Below are 22,655 nucleotides of genomic sequence, written 5' to 3' on the forward strand. Positions count from 1 at the left end.
CCTCTCCCCAGTCTTCCTCCAGACTCTGGCACCTTGATTTCCGAATGACATGCAACAGTCCTGTGCTGCTTCTCTGTAGCCCAGGTCAGGCGCTTCTGCCGCTGTTTCTGGTTCAAAAGTGGCTTGACCTGGGGAATGCGGCACCTGTAGCCCATTTCCTGCACACGCCTGTACACGGTGGCTCTGGATGTTTCTACTCCAGACTCAGTCCACTGCTTCCGCAGGTCCCCAAGGTCTGGAATCGGTCCTTCTCCACAATCTTCCTCAGGGTCCGGTCACCTCTTCTCGTTGTGCAGCGTTTTCTGCCACACTTTTTCCTTCCCACAGACTTCCCACTGAGGTGCCTTGATACAGCACTCTGGGAACAGCCTATTCGTTCAGAAATTTCTTTCTGTGTCTTACCCTCTTGCTGGAGGGTGTCAATGATGGCCTTCTGGACAGCAGTCAGGTCGGCAGTCTTACCCATGATTGCGGTTTTGAGTAATGAACCAGGCTGGGAGTTTTTAAAAGCCTCAGGAATCTTTTGCAGGTGTTTAGAGTTAATTAGTTGATTCAGATGATTAGGTTAATAGCTCGTTTAGAGAAACTTTTCATGATATGCTAATTTTTTGAGATAGGAATTTTGGGTTTTCATGAGCTGTATGCCAAAATCATCAATATTAAAACAATAAAAGGCTTGAACTACTTCAGTTGGTGTGTAATGAATCTAAAATATATGAAAGTCTAATGTTTATCAGTACATTACAGAAAATAATGAACTTTATCACAGTATGCTAATTTTTTGAGAAGGACCTGTATATATTTTTTATCCTACAATGGTTGGATGTGCATTTATGGGGTGGCTCTTTTGACTCTCTCTTGGGTTAGATTATTTGTCATGAGTCATACGTCATGCGCCCACGCCGCCTGCTTCATTCATAAAGTGGGCGGCGCCGGCGCGTGACGTATGACTCACACTGCCAGCGCCCATCCTCCCAGCCTGCCTCCTCCCTCCTCTCGGCGAGCGCTTGTAGTTGTAAGTACCGGTAATACACAGCGCTCCTTATGCGATTATATACATACGGTAACCATTAACTATTAGAGATATGATTATACAGTGAGCGGGGCCCGTGTAGTAGAATAGTCACTGCACGGGCCCCGCTGTCATTATAAAAGCAGATGCCGGCCCCCAGCCCCTCCTCCCTCACAGCTGATACACCCGATACAGGAGCCGGGAGGAGCGGGGGCGCCTGCAGGAATTGATAATAAAAGGCGAAGGCTGGCGGCCGGTGACGGCTACGCGGGCCACATGACAAGGTCTGGCGGGCCGGATTCGGCCCGCGGGCCTTGGGTTTGACACCCGTGCTCTAGTCCATGGGCCGCCCCGGTTGTTTTAAGTCCCCAAAAAGGACAAGACAACCCGGTTCTGTGTCGACTATCGGAGACTGAATGACATCACCATAACTGATGCGTATCCCATGCCTCGAATTGATGAATTGCTGGATCAGCTGGCGTCCGCCAGCTATCTAACAATCATGGACTTGAGCCGTGGATACTGGCAGAAATCCGCATTCATCACTCCTTTTGGCCTCTATGAGTTTACTCGTATGCCCTTTGGGATGAAGAATGCGCCCGCCACCTTTCAGCGGGCCATGAATGAACTGTTGGAAGGAATGCAAGGTTATGCCCTAGCATATCTGGACGATATAGCCATATATAGTCCAACCTGGGAAGATCACCTTGACCATCTGTCACAGGTTTTGGGAAGACTGTCCGCTGCCAATCTGACCGTTAAGCCCAACAAATGTCAGATTGCCATGACAGAGGTTCAGTACTTAGGACACAGAGTAGGCAGCCAGACCCTGAAACCTCAGATAGGGAAGGTCGATGCCATTGTAGCATGGCCACGGCCTAACACCCAAAAACAAATACAGGCATTTCTGGGAACGGCAGGGTACTATAGGAAGTTTCATCCTATAGTACTCTGGCTAAACCGCTGACCGATGCAACAGACAAAAAACAACCCAACACGGTCACATGGAACTCGGAACTAGAACAGGCATTTTGGGCCCTGAAGGAAGCGCGAGCTAGCGCTCCTGTCCTTCAAGCTCCCGACTTCTCCCGTCAGTTCCTAGTACAAACTGACGCCTCAGACCACGGTCTGGGAGCCGTCCTTAGTCAGGTGGACGCAACCGGGAATGAGCACCCTGTCCTCTACCTGAGCCGAAAACTACTCCCGCGGGAAACCGCATACTGCACCACTGAGAAAGAGTGCCTAGCGATCGTATGGGCCCTACAGAAACTACAATCGTACCTATATGGACGATCCTTCATGGTCATCACAGATCACAACCCTCTCAGCTGGCTGAAACGTACTTCTGGTACCAACGGAAAACTTCTCCGCTAGAGCTTAGCGCTCCAACAGTACGATTTCACGATTCAGCACAAACCGGGAAGTCGCCATCAAAATGCTGACGGACTTTCCCGCTGTAACGAGCTCAAATAGGGAGTTGGGATTGCTTCAGTCCCAGTCTTGCTGACCACTCCTTCCCCAATCTTCCAAAGGGCGGAGGTGTGACGCTTTGCGATACTAGGAAATCGCAAATGCGCCACATCAACATAGAAATATAGAAACATAGAATGTTTCGGCAGATAAGAACCATTTGGCCCATCTAGTCTGCACAATATACTGAATACTATGGATAGCCCCTGGCCCTATCTTATTTCACAATCACAAAGACAAAAGAGCCTTCACTAAGAATCTTCTCTTTTGACTAAAGGAGTAATTCACCACCTTGTGACAAACCTTTCCTGCCCATGCCAAGTTGAGTAGCCATCAATCTAGTTCTCTTATGACAGAACCTTATAAACCTGGTCTTTCTGCAGCCATAGTGTCTCCAATACCAGCAGGGGTCTCACACCTTTAGCCTGAGCAGCGAACGTCAGAAGAAAAGGACAGATCCTTATCACACAGCTGGTTGGTACAGGAAGGAAGATTACCTGAAAGTCCCCTTCAATCCATAAGCTTCATATTTTTCCCATATTTTCCTAATATTTCATGTGTTATGGAAATGTGAAAGGAACCATCTTTTCAGAGATGGTTTTGGTTCTTCTAACCCACCTTCTAGGAAACCCGCGGGCAAATCAGAGATTTCCGCTCTGAGATATAAAGGTTCTCAGGCACCCTGTATTATCTTTTAGTCGTATTTGTTATCAGATGATGCGTAAAATTGTACTGATTATCAATATCAACTCTATTTCTTGATTGGACTTACGGGATATGGAGAAATGGGCAAAGCAAAGATTCTGCCAGATTTTCTCCCTATGGGGCAAAGGACTGCCCCTGTTCCAATTACACAAGGCTGAACCTGAACGTGTCATAACCACTCCCCACTTCAGAGTAGGTAAAAACAGTGACACACTCAGGTCCTGCGTCCTTATTTTACCATCTGACGTCGACTAACATCACGACCGCCCGCGGGACATGGGCACACCCCACCATCTTGGATTATTCCTTCTAAAGACTTTGCCTATTACTGGACACTACCACGGTAATTCTTTTTTTTTATTTTTTTTTTATACTTTTTATTAATTTTAAGAAAAGACATACATTGTTGTCCTTAAGAAGAAAACACAAATGGCTACATAGTTAGCACCATACATAATCACGTTAGCAACTCCGGTAGCCAATATACATACCACATTGAAGTACAAAACAACAGAGATGACTAACAATACATCATAAAGAAAACATAAAACATAAAAAAACAAAAAAACTAAAACAAAACAAACATACAGTGCAATCGTTGGGATATATTTGCGCAGGCATAGTTTTATCAAATATACTCCCGTATACAGGATCTTGACTACACAAATAAAGTATACTTAAGTATATCAAACAGGGGATGGTGCAGCGAGCGTTAGCAACACCGGTAGCCAATATACATACCACATTGAAGTACAAAACAACAGAGATGACTAACAATACATCATAAAGAAAACATAAAACATAAAAAACAAAAACAAAAAACATACAGTGCAATCGTTGGGATATATTTGCGCAGGCATAGTTTTAGCAAATATACTCCCGTGTACAGGACCTTGACTAGACAAATAAAGTATACTTAAGTATATCAAACAGGGGATGGTGCAGCGAGCGGTGAAGCTCTCCATATGCTCCATTCCCTCTCAAACCTCACGGCCGCGTCATCAGCTCCCGCCAACACACGCTCATATATATAAGTAGAATTTAGCCTTCGGATAACCTCCGTTAGGCAAGGAACATACTGTGATTTCCAATTTTTGACTATGGCCAATTTGGTTGAAAGAAAAAGGTGTCCCAGTACCACCCTCCCCTCGCATGGTATCCCAGCCAGGTCAATCCATAAAAGAGCCAGTGAGGGGGATGGCGGAAGCTGGGAACCCAATAAATCAGAGGCAAGAGAGAATGTAGCCCTCCAAATATCTTGCAGCCTCGGACAAGACCATAAAATGTGATACAATGTGCCCCTATTGCCACATCCCCGCCAACATAAACACGAAAGGTCTGGAAATATATGACTCAGGTGATCTGGTGTATAGTACCACCTTAGTGTGGTCTTCATCAAGGACTCATAGTGCGAAGCACATCTAATATTTTTTTTTATACAGGAAAAGGCTGCCGACCACTGTTCATCCGTGAACACCAACCCCAAATCCCTTTCCCATGTAAGCAGCGGGGTCGTTTTAACAAATAATCCCTTATCCCCCATCATCATATACAAAGGCCGCAGTCGTGTGCACTGTGGCGGAGCCAATGACCACAGACTAAACACCTCCCGATTGCACACCAGATTAAACGGACGATTAGCTGTAAAAAAATGTCTAATACACAAATATTTATAAAAATCTGTGTGTGGAATCAGGAACTGCTCATGAAGGTATTCAAAGGGGCAGAGGGTGTCCGAAATAAATAATTTGGAGAGAAGGTCCAATCCGCCCCGCGCCCAGGACGACACCGAGATATTCGGGATAAGAAAATTAAGAATAGTTACTGGGGCGCTGGGCGGAAAGGATCCAGACTCCAAAGTACACAATCTATGGAATCGGACCAACTTTCCAAAGCCATGAGTACTAACGTCGGGAGAGGTGGCCAATTAAATGTCGGGTGAAGAGCTGCGAGCAAAAGAGTTTTTAAATTATTACCAGGGGATAATATTGTTTCTATATGTACCCACTGTTTTGCATAATTACCTACCCACCATTCCCTTAACTGTGATACCTGCGAGGCCAGAAAGTACTCATGGATATTCGGAAGACCCAATCCCCCCCGAAGTTTAGGTCTCTGCATTATCGCAGTTGCTATTCTCGGTTTATGTCGTTTCCAAATTAAAGCATTAATCAGTTTGGAGCACTTCTGAAAAAAACTGATTTGGGGGATAATAGGTAATGTCTTAAATATATACAGGAGTTTTGGGAGGGTAAACATCTGAAATGATGCAATACGACCTACCCAAGACACCTCATATTTAGCTAGATTATCGAGCTCCTTCTCTAAAAGCCTTAATAATGGGACATAATTTACTACGAATAACTTCTTGAATGATGCTGTAAGCTTTATCCCCAGATAATTAATTTGGTTGTTTTGCCAATCTAAATCAAAGGTATCCTTCAACTTCTTCATCTGTACAGAAGGGATATTTATTGGGAGAGCCTGAGATTTAAGAGCATTCAATTTATAGAACGAGACATCTCCGAATCGGGTTATGACATCAATGGCAGTTATTAAAGAGATTTGAGGATTTGACAACGTCAAAATAATGTCATCTGCATATAGACTGATTTTATGTTCCGTACCCCCTATATCAACTCCCTTCACATCAGGGCACTACCACGGTAATTCTGAACTTACAGACATTCTATTCCCTTCCACCTCTTACCTATTTCTATCCAAACCAATCTGTTCAACTGGCAGGTATATTTATCTGTCAGCTTTAATATATATATTTTTGTGTGTAGTTTTACAAACCGGATTCCAAAAAAGTTGGGACACTATACAAATCATGAATAAAAACTGAATGCAATGATGTGGAGGTGCCAACTTGTAATATTTTTTTCAGAATAGAACATAAATCACGGAAGAAAAGTTAAAACTGAGAAAATGTACCATTTTAAGGGAAAAATATGTTGAATCAGAATTTCATGGTGTCAACAAATCCCAAAAAAGTTGGGACAAGGTCATTTTCCCCACTGTGTGGCATCTCCCCTTCTTCTTACAACACTCAACAGACGTCTGGGGACCGAGGAGACCAGTTTCTCAAGTTTAGAAATAGGAATGCTCTCCCATTCTTGTCTAATACAGGCCTCTAACTGTTCAATCGTCTTGGGCCTTCTTTGTTGCACCTTCCTCTTTATGATGCGCCAAATGTTCTCTATAGGTGAAAGATCTGGACTGCAGACTGGCCATTTCAGTACCCAGATCCTTCTCCTATGCAGCCATGATGTTGTGATTGATGCAGAATGTGGTCTGGCATTATCTTGTTGAAAAATGCAGGGTCTTCACTAAAAGAGATGACGTCTGGATGGGAGCATATGTTGTTCTAGAACCTGAATATATTTTTCTGCATTGATGGTGCCTTTCCAGACATGCAAGCTGCCCATGCCACACGCACTCATGCAACCCCATACCATCAGAGATGCAGGCTTCTGATTTGAGCATTGATAACAACTTGGGTTGTCCTTGTCCTCTTTGGTCCGGATGACATGGCGTCCCAGATTTCCAAAAAGAACTTTGAATCGTGACTCGTCTGACCACAGAACAGTCTTCCTTTTGCCACACTCCATTTTAAATGATCCCTGGCCCAGTGAAAACGCCTGAGCTTGTGGATCTTGCTTAGAAATGGCTTCTTCTTTGCACTGTAGAGTTTCAGCTGGCAACGGCGGGTGGCACGGTGGATTGTGTTCACTGACAATGGTTTCTGGAAGTATTCCTGAGCCCATTCTGTGATTTCCTTTACAGTAGCATTCCTGTTTGCGGTGCAGTGTCGTTTAAGGGCCCGGAGATCACGGGCATCCAGTATGGTTTTACGGCCTTGACCCTTACGCACAGAGATTGTTCCAGATTCTCTGAATTTTCGGATGATGTTATGCACAGTTGATGTTGATAGATGCAAAGTCTTTGCAATTTTTCACTGGGTAACACCTTTCTGATATTGCTCCACTATCTTTCTGCGCAACATTGTGGGAATCGGTGATCCTCTACCCATCTTGGCTTCTGAGAGACACTGCCACTCTGAGAAGCTCTTTTTATACCCAATCATGTTGCCAATTGACCTAATTAGTGTTAATTGGTCTTCCAGCTCTTCGTTATGCTCAAATTTACTTTTCCCAGCCTCTTATTGCTACTTGTCCCAACTTTTTGGGGATTTGTTGACACCGTGAAAATTTGAATCAACGTATTTTTCCTTTAAAATTATACATTTACTCGGATTAAACGTTTGATCTGTCATCTACGTTCTATTACAAATGAAATATTGACATTTGCCATCTTCACATCATTGCATTCAGTTTTTATTCACAATTTGTTTAGTGTCCCAACTTTTTTGGAATCCGGCTTGTAGAATAAAAACTAACGATTTCATCGTTCCAGTTTTGCCCTTGTTACTTGATGACCTGATCTATGCTAAGAACTCTGTCCTCAGAAGACATACTACCAAATTGTGTTATTTTTAGAAATTGTTAATGTACTAGCTAGGTTGCAAATAACCGTTTCGTCCCTTTAGGATTAGCTAGCCGGGGTCTCTTCGCCCCGATTCAATACGAAGAGTGGTGGCAGCAAATTAATTTGATTTCCAGCGTGAAATCAGTAATTAAATTTTTAACGATTGTACATACAATGGTGATTGCATCCTGCCTGGGCCCACCAACTAATCTTAAACGTCTTCTGTGCTCACAGTGGATTCGCCTCCAGAAGTCTCTAGTGGGGACCTGTATGGCAACTGTGGCTTAGTACGACGGGATTGGCAGGTGGTTGTCACAGCTACTAAGACTGAGGACTCGATACCCACCTTACAAGGTCTGTTTAGCAACATCTTGGGGGAACCTGTCACAGACCGGCTGGAAATGGACAGGGCGCACAGAGCCTTAGCCCCCATCAGCTCAGACCCCTCTAGGCCCAGAGACGTGATCTGCCGTCTACATTTTTATTCAGTGAAAGAGGCTATAATGAAGAAGGCGCGCAACCTTTCTACAATTGATTTCGATGGGGCCACGCTAACTATTCTTCAAGATTTATCCAGGAACACCTTGGCCCAGAGGAGGGCACTCAAGCCCTTACTGGACCTCTTGAGGTCTAAGGATATTCCATATTCCTGGGCGTTCCCATTTCAGCTAGTGGTCCGTAAAAATGGTCACCGTGTAGAGCTGCGAGATCCTGACGATCTAGACATGTTCCTGTCTGCATTGAATCTACCACCAGTACATCTACCTGACTGGCAGGTCATTTCAGCTCTGCCATCTCGGTCCTCAAGTGGGCATCTTAAAAGAGCGGCCTCAGAGAGGTCGCATCCTCAACAACCAGCAAGATCGTAAACCTGAGACTGAGTTGTATAAGTATTCATCTCTTTTGATATTCCAGGGACAGCCTCAGAAATAAGTGTTTATTTGGGGGGATTGAAAATGCATATGGCTTTTTTTTCTTTCTCTCTGATTATGTTACTCTCATGCCTATGGTTAACTTTCCTATAGTTTGCTTAAGCTTGCGGAGTTTAGCTCATAGAAAGCTTAGTGGTACAGAAATGCTTTACTAGATACTGAAAGCTGTATGTGCTTGTTTTCATGTTCATCTTTTAGTTGTGGCTCTTGGGCTCCTCAGCCCTGTGGCGGCTTCCTTGGTCCGTCATTGGAAGTCCGTCTCCTACTGTAACTCTCGTTCTATCTGATATAGGACGAGTCGGTCCCTCTACTTGGGACAGTTACCTGACTTTGCAACTCACCCCTGTTTGTCCCTTTCCTTTTTCTTTCCTCTCCTCTTCCTTTTACCTCCCTGTCTGGATAGTCGGTGATTGTCAGACCTCCTCAAGACGCAGGGTACTCTTGGAGTGGTCTGTGTGAACCCTTGACTACCCTCTTCTCCTTCCCTCTTAAATATAGCCTAAAAATACAATCTGTGTCTATCATCATGGTGGGGCCGCCTAGCGTGAAATTGGCCTCCCTAAATGTTAGAGGTTTCAATACCCCGGAAAAGCGCTCAGGGGTTTTGTACGGCATGCACAGGGAGAGGGTGCAAATTCTGCTGTTGCAGGAAATGCATTTCAAAAGGGAGCAGATTCCAAAGATTCTGTCAAAACATTATACTTATTGGGTCCACAGCACTAACCCGGATTCTAAGTCTAAAGGGGTTTCAGTTGCTCTTCATAAATCATTGCCTTATACCTTTCTAGAGTCGTAATCGGATCCTCTGGGCTGGTTCCTGTTCCTGAAGCTTCGAATCCATGAGAGAGTGTACACCATTGGGAATCTCTACCTGCCAAACACCAGACAAAGTAGAGCTCTATCAGGTATTCTCACTAAGTTAGATGCTTTTGCTGAGGGATTGGTGCTGCTGGGTGGTGACTTCAACATGATCATGGAGCCCGCTTTGGACTCCTCTTCAGGCAGAACTTTGGTTCCCTGGTTGACAATTACCAGAACTAAACATCTACTACATGCTAGACAGTTAGTTGATGTTTGGAGGATACTCCATCCTAAGGATAAGGATTTCACCTACTTTTCCCTGGCGCACCAGTCCTACAGCAGAATAGATAGATTCCTGATATCCCATCATGCGCTGTCCTTCTCTCCTGACTCACGAATAGGTTCCACACTTTGGTCAGATCACGCACCAATATTTCTGTCTCTAGAATTACCAGACCTAGTAGCTAAAGAGTGGACATGGAGGCTAACTGAGTCCCTTTTGAGGGATAGTGTATGTAAAGCTGACCTGGAGTCAACGATCAGACAATTTATTGAGAACCACTCACTGGATGACACGGCCCTCCCCTTACAGTGGGAAGCATTGAAATGTGTGTTGCGGGGCGTTTTGGTGAGCCATTGTGCTAGACTCAAAAGAGAGAAGGGGGCGAAGATTTGGCAACTTTTGCGACAAATAGCTGATCTAGAGCAATCGCATAAGCAATCATTGGATCCACACGTTCTTTCTGAGCTGACGGCGGCTAGAGACCAACTTAAAGTGTTGCTCTCTGCCTCTGTTTTCAGGAACATCGAGCGGTTTCGCAGCTATTTATTTGCACATTCCAATAAACCTGGGAAGGCGTTAGCGCGCTATATACACCCTAGACAACAAGCTAGTTTCATTCCAAATATACTAGATGCTAAGGGTGCTCTGGTGCATCATCCAAGACAAATAGCGGAAACCTTCAAAGAGTACTACGAGGGCCTATATAGCATCCGAGGACAATTTGCGGACATGCCTGCAGAGGCGTTTGCTGACCGGATAAATACATATATGGAGGAGACGGCTCTTCCCACGATACCCATAGAAAAGGGAGCAGAAATTGAGGAGGATTTCTCAGAACAGGAGATGGGAGATGTTTTGAAGTCATTAAAGGGGGGTAAAAGCCCTGGTCCAGACGGTTTTACTGCACCGTTTTTTTAAGGACTTTAAAGAGCTACTATTGCCTTTTCTTCTAAGGGTATTCAATAGTATCTCTCCTTCTTGTCCCTTCCCTAGATAGTCCCTGGAGGCTCATATAGTTGTAATTCCGAAGCCTAATAAAGATCCAAAGATTTGCACTAATTACCGTCCCATATCCCTGATCAATTGCGACATTAAAATCTATTCCAAACTCTTGGCGAATCGTCTTAATAGAATTCTCCCTGGCGTTATTCATGGCGATCAAGTAGGGTTTGTACCCGGTAGGGAAGCCAGGGATAATACTATCCGCACGATTAACCTTATTTCTGGGGCTAAAAGTGGGAGGGTTCCTCTCTGTTTATTCTCAGTTGACGCTGAAAAAGCGTTCGACAGAGTTAATTGGGAATTTATGATTGTGGCGCTGAAGCAAATTGGCTTAGGCCCTACGGTTATTGGGAAAATTGGTGCCTTATACACGATCCCCACTGCCAGAGTGAGAACCAATGGTATATTAGCCTCCTCTTTCTGTATAAAAAATGGGACTCGGCAAGGGTGTCCGGTCTCTCCCCTGCTGTATGTGATCGTTATGGAACATCTGGCTAATGCATTGAGAGCTAACCCAGATGTTACGGGCATACAGTTGGGGAGCGCGCACCATAAATTGGCTCTATACGCTGACGACCTCCTTATGTATGTTTCAAATCCTCATGTCACTGTCCCATCTATCCTACATGAATTCCATAGGTTCGGCCTCCTGAGCAACTTTAAAATGAATCCCACCAAAAGCGAGATGCTCAATATCTTACTCCCAACGGAGGTAGCATCCCAAATTCAAAGCAACTTTCCCTTTCTATGGCAGAACGTTAGTATAACATATTTGGGATTACAGATCCCGAAACAGCTCCACCTACTCTATCCTCTTAATTACCTACCCTTGCAGAAGAAGGTGTTGGAAGATTTACAGAAATTCTTTCTGAAGCGCATCTCATGGTTTGGCAGGCTTGGGGTCGTTAAGATGGATGTTCTTCCGAGATTTCTGTATCTTTTTCAAACTATCCCGATAAGCGTCCCAGGGGAATATTTTGCGGTTCTTCAGAAAGCCATTAATCGGTTAATTTGGAATTCAGGTAGGTGTAGGATCGGTTCTAAGGTGCTGACTAAACATAGGGATAAGGGAGGGCTGGGCCTACCAGATCTTAAGGTATATCATGCATCAGCATTAGTGATGAGGATCATAAACTGGTCAGTTAAAGACTCCCCGAAACTCTGGATTAAGATGGAGAGGGAGCTCTCCCCACTAGATTTGTCGGTAGCACCATGGCTTACCAACCACCCAGCTCAAGAGAGTTGGCCTTTCTTGGTGAGACACGCCTTGGCCTGCTGGGATTATTGGACCTTGAAGTTTCAGATTTTGCATAAAAAAGGTCCCATGACCCCAATTATGAGTAACCCTGATTTCATGGCATGGGAAAAGGCATCCAATTTTCTAATTTGGCACAAATCCCAATACCCTAGGATCCGTGACGCTATGATACAACAACGCTTGCAAGATTATGGTTCCCTTGTATCTGATGACAGGCAGAATGGCTCCACATGGCTTGCATATGCTCAGATAAAGTCTTTTATACACAGCTTATTTGATCCCAGGTCATGTCCTGACATGACGTCTTTTGACAATATCTATGTGAAGCCTTATGTCCACTACAAGCTCATTTCACAGTTGTATGGGCTTCTAATGGATAGTAGTAATCCTGATTTAGCCCCATTTTTTGGACGGTGGGAATCTGATCTACAGCTATCCTTATCAAAGGAGGATGTCCTGAAGGTGTGTACACTCTCTCATGGATTTGTCTATGGCTGCACATGCAAAGGAGAAGAACTTTAAGATTCTATCCAGGTGGTATTATTGCCCTTTGACTCTAAGTAAGATGTTCCCAAGTGTCTCTAAACTGTGCTGGAGATGCAACCTAGCAGTGGGTTCAATACTGCATATATGGTGGGAGTGTCCAATAATTAAAAAATTCTGGGACCAGGTGTTCCTCATTTGCAACAAATTCACAGGTAAAACGGTTCCCAACTCCCCCAAGATTGCTCTTCTGTTGCTTATCCCTGGCTCGATAGCTAGTATTAAGAAAAATCCGATACGGTTCTTTCTGATAGCAGCACATATGGTAATCCCGCGCCAATGGAAGAAGACGGAGGCTCCTTCTCTCTGTGCATGGGCGTCCGAAATCAGATGTTTGTTACGAATGGAAGAGCTTACAGCGCTTTCGCAGGGTACGGAGAGCATTTTCTATTGTAAATGGAATTCTTTGATGGATTTTGTCCAATCTCCTGATTTTTCGAGGCTAATAGGGGAACTCAGCAACATGGGGGGGGGTTGAGACCTGGGGTATAATAGTTTTACAGCTTGCATCTTGTATTTCATTCTTTGACGATAGCCGCCTGATTATCTACATAGGATATGTAGATTTCCTTGGGGTCACGAGTATGTATGTTCTCCTTTCTTCTTCTTTTTTTTTTTTCTCTTTCTTTCTTTTCTCTCTTTTCTTTTTACACGGGTTTGTACTGGGAGATAGTTCATCCTTGAATGCTACCTGTGTATTGCCTCCCTTGATTTTTGTAGGGTCTCTAGGGGTGAGGGACAAGATTACTAATCTGCTATATGGTATGAATATTGCAGTGTATTTGAGTATGTTCTCTTTATTTTCTAATGTTTTGTACCTATCGGTACCATTTGCTCATACTGATTGTTATTGACAATATGGATCCTGCATGATCCTTTATTACTATATTGTAATAGTGTCATTTAATGCTCATGTGCTTATTGAGTGACTTTGACACCTTTTGAAAATAATAAAGTGAAGTAAACCTAAAAATACCTATAGCATTCTGAGTTCTGATCCCACATCTATTTTTAAGGCCCAACTCGCGGAAATACTGCAGGATGCTTTGCAAGAGAGATTAATCAGCAGGACAGAGTACAACCTAGTATTACCTAAGTTCCCTGTTCTCGCTACACTTTATAGCTTGCCTAAGCTACACAAACAAGGTTTTCCGGTAAAGGGCAGACCCATTGTCTCGGACATAGGCAGCCTCACTGCAAATATAAGTACATATGTGGACATCATTTTGCGTCCATTTGTGGTGAGTCTGCCCTCATATGCCCGCGATACCATGGATGTGTTACAGAGGTTGGATGGTATCTACTGTGACCAGGGCATTTGGTTGGCTAGTCTGGACGTCGAAGCCCTTTACACCTCTATACCACATGATTTGGGGTGTAAAGCGGTTGAGACCTTCCTCCGGCAGAGGGGAAATCAGTGTCGCCGCCATAATGCATTTATTATGCAACTATTGGGCCTAGTTCACACTTCAGTGTTTGGTCAGTGATTTCCATCAGTGATTTGTGAGCCAAAACCAGGTGCAGCTCTAAACATAGAACAGGAGCAGATCTTTCCCTTCTACCTAATGTCTATGGAGGCTCCACTTCTGGTTTTGGCTCACAAATCACTGATGGAAATCACTGACCAAACACTGAAGTGTGAACTAGGCCTTGGACTTTGTCCTTACACGTAACATCTTCCTCTTTGACCAACGTATCTACCACCAGCTCAGGGGGGTTGCGATGGGCAGTCCCTGTGCCCCTACCTTCGCAAACCTCTTCCTGGGCTGGTGGGAGAAGGAGGTGGTGTTTTCGGATTCCATGGATCAATACACATCCTGTATCCAGATATGGATTAGATATCTGGATGATGTATTGATCCTGTGGAATGGAACCAGGAATGGATTTCTTGAATTTGTGGAGATCCTAAATACCAACGAAGTCGGCCTTTTCTTTACATTAGAGATGCAGGAGAGTCAAATTACATTCCTAGATCTTACCATCTCGATAGGCGGTGATAGGCATATTACCACCAAGCTGTTTAGAAAGCAAACCTCGAACAATAGTCTCCTACATTGGGAGAGTGGACATCCCCTGGCCCTGAGAAGGGGAATCCCTAAGGGACAATATCTCAGGGCCAGGAGAAATTGCTCAGAGCTTGGGGATTTTAAGGCCGTGGCTCTAGACCTGAAATACAGGTTTAAAAATAGAGGATACCCGGAATATACCCTTAAAAAAGCGTATCATCATGCCATGAGTACGAATCGGAGCCAACTATTGACCCCAAAAAATAGGGACAATGTTGATTCAGCACCACGTATTCTGGCTAATTTTGACAAGGTCCACCGTCAAGTCCGTGAAATTTTGCAGAATCACTGGTCCATCCTTCAATCGGACCCTGACATTGGATCATCTCTATCCGATCGCCCATTGGTCACATATAGACGTGGTTCTAATTTACGTGACCGACTGGTGCATAGCCTCTACACTCGGCCCACTCCTGAAACATGGCTTAAAAACTCAGCAAAAGGTAATTTCCCCTGTGGTTCATGCATTATATGCAAATTCATCACTAAAGGAGATTCTTTCACTAGTTCCACTAGTGGATTAAGATATAAGATCTGGTCCTTTATTAGATGCACCTCAGTGGGTTTGATATACCTCATTACCTGCAAATGTGGGCTTCAGTACGTGGGGAAGACCAAGAGAGAACTGAGGCGTAGGATAGGTGAACACCTATCAGACATCCGGAACTCAAGGGACACTACGGTGTCTCGTCATGTGCGTGAAGCACATGCTGGGAATCCGGATGTATTGAAAGTTCAGGGTATTGTGATGCACAAAAGATCCACACGTGGTGGAGATATAGATACCTCACTGCTTCAAAAAGAAGCTATGTGGATCTTTAGATTGCAAACCATCCAGCCTAATGGGTTCAATGAAGCAATTTCGTATTCATGCTTCATTTGAGTTACAGGCATCCAATAATTTGGATGGTTTTTCTGCCCTCATGTGCATATATATGTTGATCTTAATGGGCACCTGTCACGAACTATGGATCCGATCGCTCCGGATCCCACAGCTCTGACGTAGTGGTCTGTGACGGAGTCTGCGCACACACAGAGACCTCACGTGACCGGGGTATTACCATTCGGCTAACACCCCCCACTACACTTCGGTAACTGCCACCACGTGGGTTCCAGGTCCACGAGCCGACTATCCAGGTAATTCACTATCACACAGATCAGTGGATGAACCGGATATCACTTACTGACCAACCGCAGTCAATCATCCCCAGCTACAATTCCTAAATGCAATTTAACTAACTACCTGGTAACGTCTCTTCAAAGGGAAAGGTACGTTGTTCAGCAGCTTAGAATATGGAAGACTTGGCTATTTAGATTTTATCATCTTTAATAAGCGGTAAAAAGCAGTGCATACAAGTCTAATGAAAATGACTATAAATCTACAGAATAATAATAACAGTATAAATAATCACGACAGTTCAAATGAAAGGGAAAAAGATGAAAGAATACTTAGTTTCTCTGGAGGGTTTCAGATGGTCGTTCATATGTCCTTTTTGAATCCTTGCAAACCCCTTTTCAGTATGTATCAGGGGAGACCCTCAAAGTTCTTCTGATACAGGGATATGCCGTCAATGTCCAATTAAGTGTCTGGTGATGTTCCATGGGTCTCTCTCCTCTGTCCTTGTGCACAGATTTTTATGAACTCTGCCATGGGCAGGAGACTTACTCCTGTCAGCCAATGGCAGCAGAGTGACTGTGAAGCTTAGGGATTGACCCCCAAGTGTTTTATGACCCCATCAAAGTTCAGTTCCTACAATGAGGATTATACTTAAGCTCGTATCTTCTTGATACATCGGCATATTTTTATACAGAATACATATTTGCCATCCTTATTTATTTACCTACAGAATGAGACCACACACGGTACTGCTGGGACCTGTAGTTCTTCTACCACCCATAGGTCAGCTACGGAATCACATCCTCTAGTCATATTTGTGTCACGAGGGTGTCAAGAGCCAAGCCTGACTCCGTTGTACCCGGGGTCAGGAGGTCGCAGCGGTTGGCTGCGCACTCTATGTAAGGTAGGGATGTTTCCTTATTGTAGCTTTCTGGGTTTGCTTTGCAAATCCTTTTGGCTCACTCAGGGATCCGTAGCTCCTTCTCTCAGCTGTTCCTTGTCCAGCACTCCCATCCTCCTTATATTCCCCTCTCACACTTCTCTGGTTGCCAGATATGGAGCATCCTGCCTGGACATCTATTCTGACCCACTGGAGCTGTGTTGCTGCGTTCTGATTGTTGCTTTAGAACGCTACCCTCCGGATCCCTGTTGGACCTTTGTGGACAGTTGTTGTCGTCCACCTGGGTGTTTATGTTTGTCTGTCTTCTCCCTGGTGTTTCCCTCTTAGTGCAGTGGTGAGGACTAGCGATCCCACCGGCCCGTTCATTATCTAGGGTTCATTTCAGGGAAAGCCAGGGTTTAGGCACGTGATCGCCGCACGGGGGAGGAACCCGTCTAGGGACGTCAGGTGCCAGCCGCAAGGAGAGTTGGGGGTCACCACCTTTCCCTCTCCCTTGGGCACGGCTTTCCCTGTGTTCCTCCCTGTGTGTGACGCCGGTCATTACATTATATCTGGCCCTTATTTTTGTGTAGGTAAAAAAAAAAAAAAAATTTTTTTTACCTACTTAGAATCCAGTATGGATCCAATTGCTGCTCTGTCCTAACAATTTCATGGCCTGTCTTTGGAGGTGGCAGGATTGAAGGCGTCGGTCCTCCAGCAACAACAGCAATTACAACAGACCGCAAGCCCAGCGGTTGCTACTGGCAACCAGGTTGTTGTAGAACCCAAGGTCCCTCTCCCTGACAGATTTTCTGGGGGAAGGGACACGTTTTTGACTTTCCGTGAGGCCTGTAAATTATACTTCAAACTGCGTCCTTACTCCTCTGGTAATGAAGAACAGCGGGTGGGTGTTGTTATTTCCCTGCTGCAGGGGGACCCGCAGTCCTGGGCGTTCTCTTTACCTACTGATTCTCAGGCGCTTCGGTCAGTGGATGAGTTTTTCGGGGCCTTGGGTCTCATATATGACGACCCTGACCGAGTCGCACTGGCTGAATCAAAATTACGGAGACTCCTACAAGGAGAGCGGCCGGTAGAGGAGTATTGCTCTGACTTCCGTAGGTGGGCTACGGATACCCAATGGAACGACCCGGCTCTCAGGAGTCAGTTCTGCTCTGGGTTATATTTACCGCAGGGGTAAATTTGATAGATGCCCATTTTGCCCGCACTATGGGTTTGTCTCTCTGTACACTACAGAGACCTATTCCCATATTTGCTATTGATTCTGCTCCTCTGTCTCAGAGAAACCTCACCCACATTGTTCATAATTTACACTTTGGGTAGGGGATCACCATAACGAGATGCTCTCATGTTTTGTTCTGGAGGGGCTTCCCGCTCCGGTAGTGCTGGGTCTTCCCTGGCTGGTAGCGCACAATCCAGTGGTAGATTGGCAGGCCAGGGAGATATTGGAGTGGAGTGAGCCGTGCAGAGAAAATTGCTTAAATAGCAATTGCTTAGTCGCCTCCATAGCTACCCTACCTACATTTGTTTCGGACTTTGAGGACGTTTTTTTCTGAAAAGGGTTGTCAGAAGTTACCACCTCATCGTCCTTATGATTGCCCGGTTAACCTTATTCCCGGCGCAAAATTACCCAAGACCAGGTTATATAATCTTTCAGGTCCAGAGAGACAAGCCATGAAGGATTATATCTCCGAGAGTTTGGCTAAGGGACACATCAGACCCTCTTCTTCACCCGTGGCTGCAGGGTTTTTCTTCGTTAAAAAGAAAGATGGGGGCCTGCGTCCTTGCCTAGATTTTCGTGAATTAAATCGGATAACCATCCGAGACCCATACCCTCTTCCTCTCATTCCTGACCTGTTTAACCAGATTGCGGGTGCTAGGTGGTTCTCCAAACTCGATCTTAGGGGGGCCTACAATCTGATTCGTATTAAAGAGGGGGATGAGTGGAAAACTGCTTTTAACACCCCTGAGGGGCATTATGAAAATCTAGTCATGCCTTTCGGTCTGACCAATGCTCCTGCCGTCTTTCAACATTTTGTTAATGACATTTTTAGTCTTATTATTAAGTCTTATTAATCTTATCGGCAGGTTTGTGGTAATATACCTAGATGATATCTTAATTTATTCGTCTGATCTGAGAACACATGAGGAGCATGTCAGACAAGTACTACAGGTACTACGGACGAATGAATTATATGCTAAAATTGAAAAATGTGTTTTTGCCGTTCAGGAGATACAATTCCTAGGTTATTATTTATCTGCGTCAGGTTTCTGTATGGATCCTAGGAAGGTCCAGGCAATTTTGGATTGGGATCTTCCTGAGAACCTCAAAGCACTACAACGGTTCTTGGGCTTCGCGAATTTCTATAGGAAATTCATTAAAAATTATTCGGTGATCGTAAAACCCCTTACTGACATGACTAGGAAGGGGACTGATTTTTCAAAATGGTCTGACGCCGCTAAAGTTGCTTTTGCCTCTCTAAAAGAGAGGTTTACCTCAGCACCTGTACTAGTCCAACCTGATGTCTCTCAGCCTTTTATTGTTGAAGTCGATGCATCAGAGGTGGGAGTGGGGGCTGTACTGTCTCAGGGTCCGTCTCCTGGCAAATGGCGTCCTTGTGCTTTCTTTTCTAAAAAACTATCTGCAGCAGAACAGAACTACGATATTGGCAATAGGGAACTGTTAGCTATTAAACTTGCGTTTGAGGAGTGGCGTCACTTTTTAGAGGGGGCAGTCCACCCCGTCACTGTGTTTACGGACCACAAAAATCTGCTGTACCTCGAATCAGCTAAGCGTCTCACCCCTAGACAGGCTAGGTGGTCGTTATTTTTTACCAGGTTTAACTTTGTGATTACCTATCGTCCTGGGGTAAAGAATACCAAGGCTGATGCACTATCTCGTTGTTTCCCTGGAGGGGGTAATGTGAGTGATCCGGTACCCATTCTACAAAGAGGAGTGGTTGTCTCTGCGGTACACTCTGCTTTGGAGGGGAAGGTGTTAGAGGCCCAGGGGGACGCCCCGGTCTCTTGCCCCTCAGAGAAATTGTTTGTACCGTTGAACCTACGTCTTGAATTATTAAAGGAACATCATAATTCGGCACTTGCTGGGCACCCGGGTAGTAAAGCAACCTTAGAGCTATTGTCTCGTCGTTTTTGGTGGCCAAGGTTGCGTCAGGATGTATTGGATTTTGTGTCTTCTAAAGTTTCACATACACGTCCTGCAGGGTCTCTATTACCACTCGTCATTCCCAATAGACCATGGACACATCTGTCTATGGATTTTATCACTGACTTACCTTTGTCTGCGGGTAAAACAGTTATTTTGGTAGTAGTGGACAGGTTTAGCAAAATGGCACATTTCATTGCGTTACCCGCACTACCTAATGCTAAAACTCTTGCTCAGGTATTCGTTAGTGAGATCGTGAAGCTTCACGGGGTCCCCTCCGATGTTGTTTCGGATCGGGGAACCCAGTTTATTTCTAAATTTTGGAAAGCTTTTTGTTCCCGTTTAGGTGGCAGATTGTAAGCCGCAATTTTCGATTCCCCCTTCATACAATCACTTGTAGTGCTATTTGGAGGCATGTGTTACGATGAGAGCACTGGGCGGATCAGGGGTGAATGTCAGATGACGCACCTCTCTCTGATTTGGCCGAGTGCTAAGACACCGCCCCCCCCCCCCCCCCCCCACTGTAGGTGGGGTTGACTTGATATCTTTCCGGCGTTCAAGCGGCCACGTACGGCCATCACAGCGCCGAATGCCTTAACACGCACAAGTGTGAGGCTGTTCTGCTATACAGGCAAACAATGTTAAACAGAGATTTTCGCTCCTGATGAATTGTGTCTCACATTGCCATAGCGAAACACGTTGAGCCAGTGATCTTGTGTCAGGTCACGGTTCTCTAGGCAGGGTGTTATTGTGTGCCAGCAGCGCTACAGCTGATCTAGTTACACACATATGCTTGTGATCATTAATGAACACCTAATGGTTTAGGCAGGCTGATGGGAATAGCTGAGTGAGCGTCCACATACATTAGCACTCTGTGGATGCTGTACCCCTAAGGGGATTTAATTTCACTCGCTAGCTATTTTACATCGCCCAGCCAGGTAGATCCGCATATGACGCACCTGTGCCTGGTCTGTTTATAGGAACCGTGTCCTTTTTCCCTTGCCAGCGTATATTAGCACCTACGTGCTAGCTGGATAGGGAACTAGTCCGGACTCTTAGGTTGTGGTGAGGATCTAATCCCACTCCTACACCATTTTACCGGAGTCTGGAAGCCTGATAGTCACAGATGTGATATTCAGTTTCCCGTTTTTGATATAATAAACGATTTATTATTTTTTCCTATACGTCTATTCAGGCAGATCATTTTATATATTTAGTGGACGTAATACCCCTTTTCCATTGTTTGTGAGAATTAAAACCAGTATTTGACAATGGTTATACACCTCCCCACGCATAACCTGTGATTCCCGTTTGTCTCCTCAGGGGGCCCAGTAGTGGAATTTCAGGCTATCCGGTATCATCTAGAACCGCGCCGCTCTTTCAATCACAGGGACATCCACCAGGTGCACGGAGGGGAATAAAAGGGGGCTCAGGGGAGTTGTTCTATTTCACAGCACTCTGTTCCCAGCCGAAAACATCGGCCATTATATATTTTAACTATTTAGGAACAGGGAAAATGCTGAAGGGTCTATGTTATTTATCTTGCAATGACGGCCTCCCCTCCTTCTTATCCCCCTTGACTTCTGTGTCTCAAAATGTCGTCTGTAGTGAGTGTACAGCATCAAAATCTCCAGTGCTCTCCCATAGCAGTGCTTCCCACAGCAGCGGCCAAAGTTTTTCACTGGGGTCCCTTATGCCTGGCTCCTGCACGTCTCACCTCAACATCGATCCTCACAGACTGAAAGGGAAGACAGGTGCGATGAAGGAGGGGCAGGCGACTCCAAACATCACAGGTAACGCCCAGAGTCTCATCAGTCCGGTTCCCAGCACCTCTCCGAGTCGGAATCAGCCAGACCATTCGCCCCTTCTCAGCGGAACAAGGAGACCGGAGGCAGCAGGTGGCGGGGACACAGGCTCAGGAGACAGCATTGAAGTGGCAAAGTCGGGAGCGGTAAGTTGCGGCTGCGGCTACATCACAACCGCCGAGGTGCGGGCTGGCGCTCAGCGACTGGGAGGGAGGTGCGCACGTCACCTGCGTGCGTCCGCACGCATGCTCTCCACCAGTGAAAATGAATACACTTTAATGGGGTCCGGGGTTGCTTTCATCCCTATCATCTCCTGCAACCATGCATGGAAATTGCACCGCATGTGCACTTGCTTGCAGATGCTCGCGATTTTTCACGCAGACCCATTCATTTCTATGGGGCCTGCGTTGCGTGAAAAACGCAGAATATAGAACATGCTGCGATTTTCACGCAACGCACAAGTGATGGGTAAAAAAAAATCACTGCTCATCTTAACAGCCCCATTCAAGTGAATTGGTCCGGATTCAGTGCGGGTGCAATGCGTTCAGCTCACGCATTGCACCCGCACGGAATTCTCGCCCATGTGAAAGGGGCCTAACTGATTAGTTGTTTGAAGAGAATGCATGGTTCCTGAGAGTTCCATATGCTGTTCACTTTATACCTGCTCGCCGTCAACATTACAGCAGAGAGAAGTGTAATTACAGATCCTTTCTTCCATTCACTTGAATGAGACAAAGTGTAAATAGAACTGTTCCCTGTCATTCATGTGAATGGTAGACAGTGAAGAGAATGCAGAGCTGCAGAGTTGGTCCGCTGCTGATATGATATTGACCTATGAGGACAGCCAAAAGAGGAGCAGCATTTGCAAGCACTATACACATGAAGTATACTCACTGCTGGATACAAAGTCCAAAATCCAGGAAATCTCACGCCAGGTACTGTAACATGTGAATAAGGGCTCATGCGCATGACCGTGTTTTTTGTCTGCATCTGATATAATGCATGCGGACCCATATCCTATGGATAGGTCATCAGTTTCAGAAGCGTAGAAAACTCCTGCCAGATCCGAGAATCCGTATGCAAACGGATATCTTTTGTTTCCGGAT

Source organism: Bufo gargarizans, chromosome 8 (genome assembly GCF_014858855.1).
Source record: "Bufo gargarizans isolate SCDJY-AF-19 chromosome 8, ASM1485885v1, whole genome shotgun sequence".
NCBI classification, from domain to species: Eukaryota; Metazoa; Chordata; class Amphibia; order Anura; family Bufonidae; genus Bufo; species Bufo gargarizans.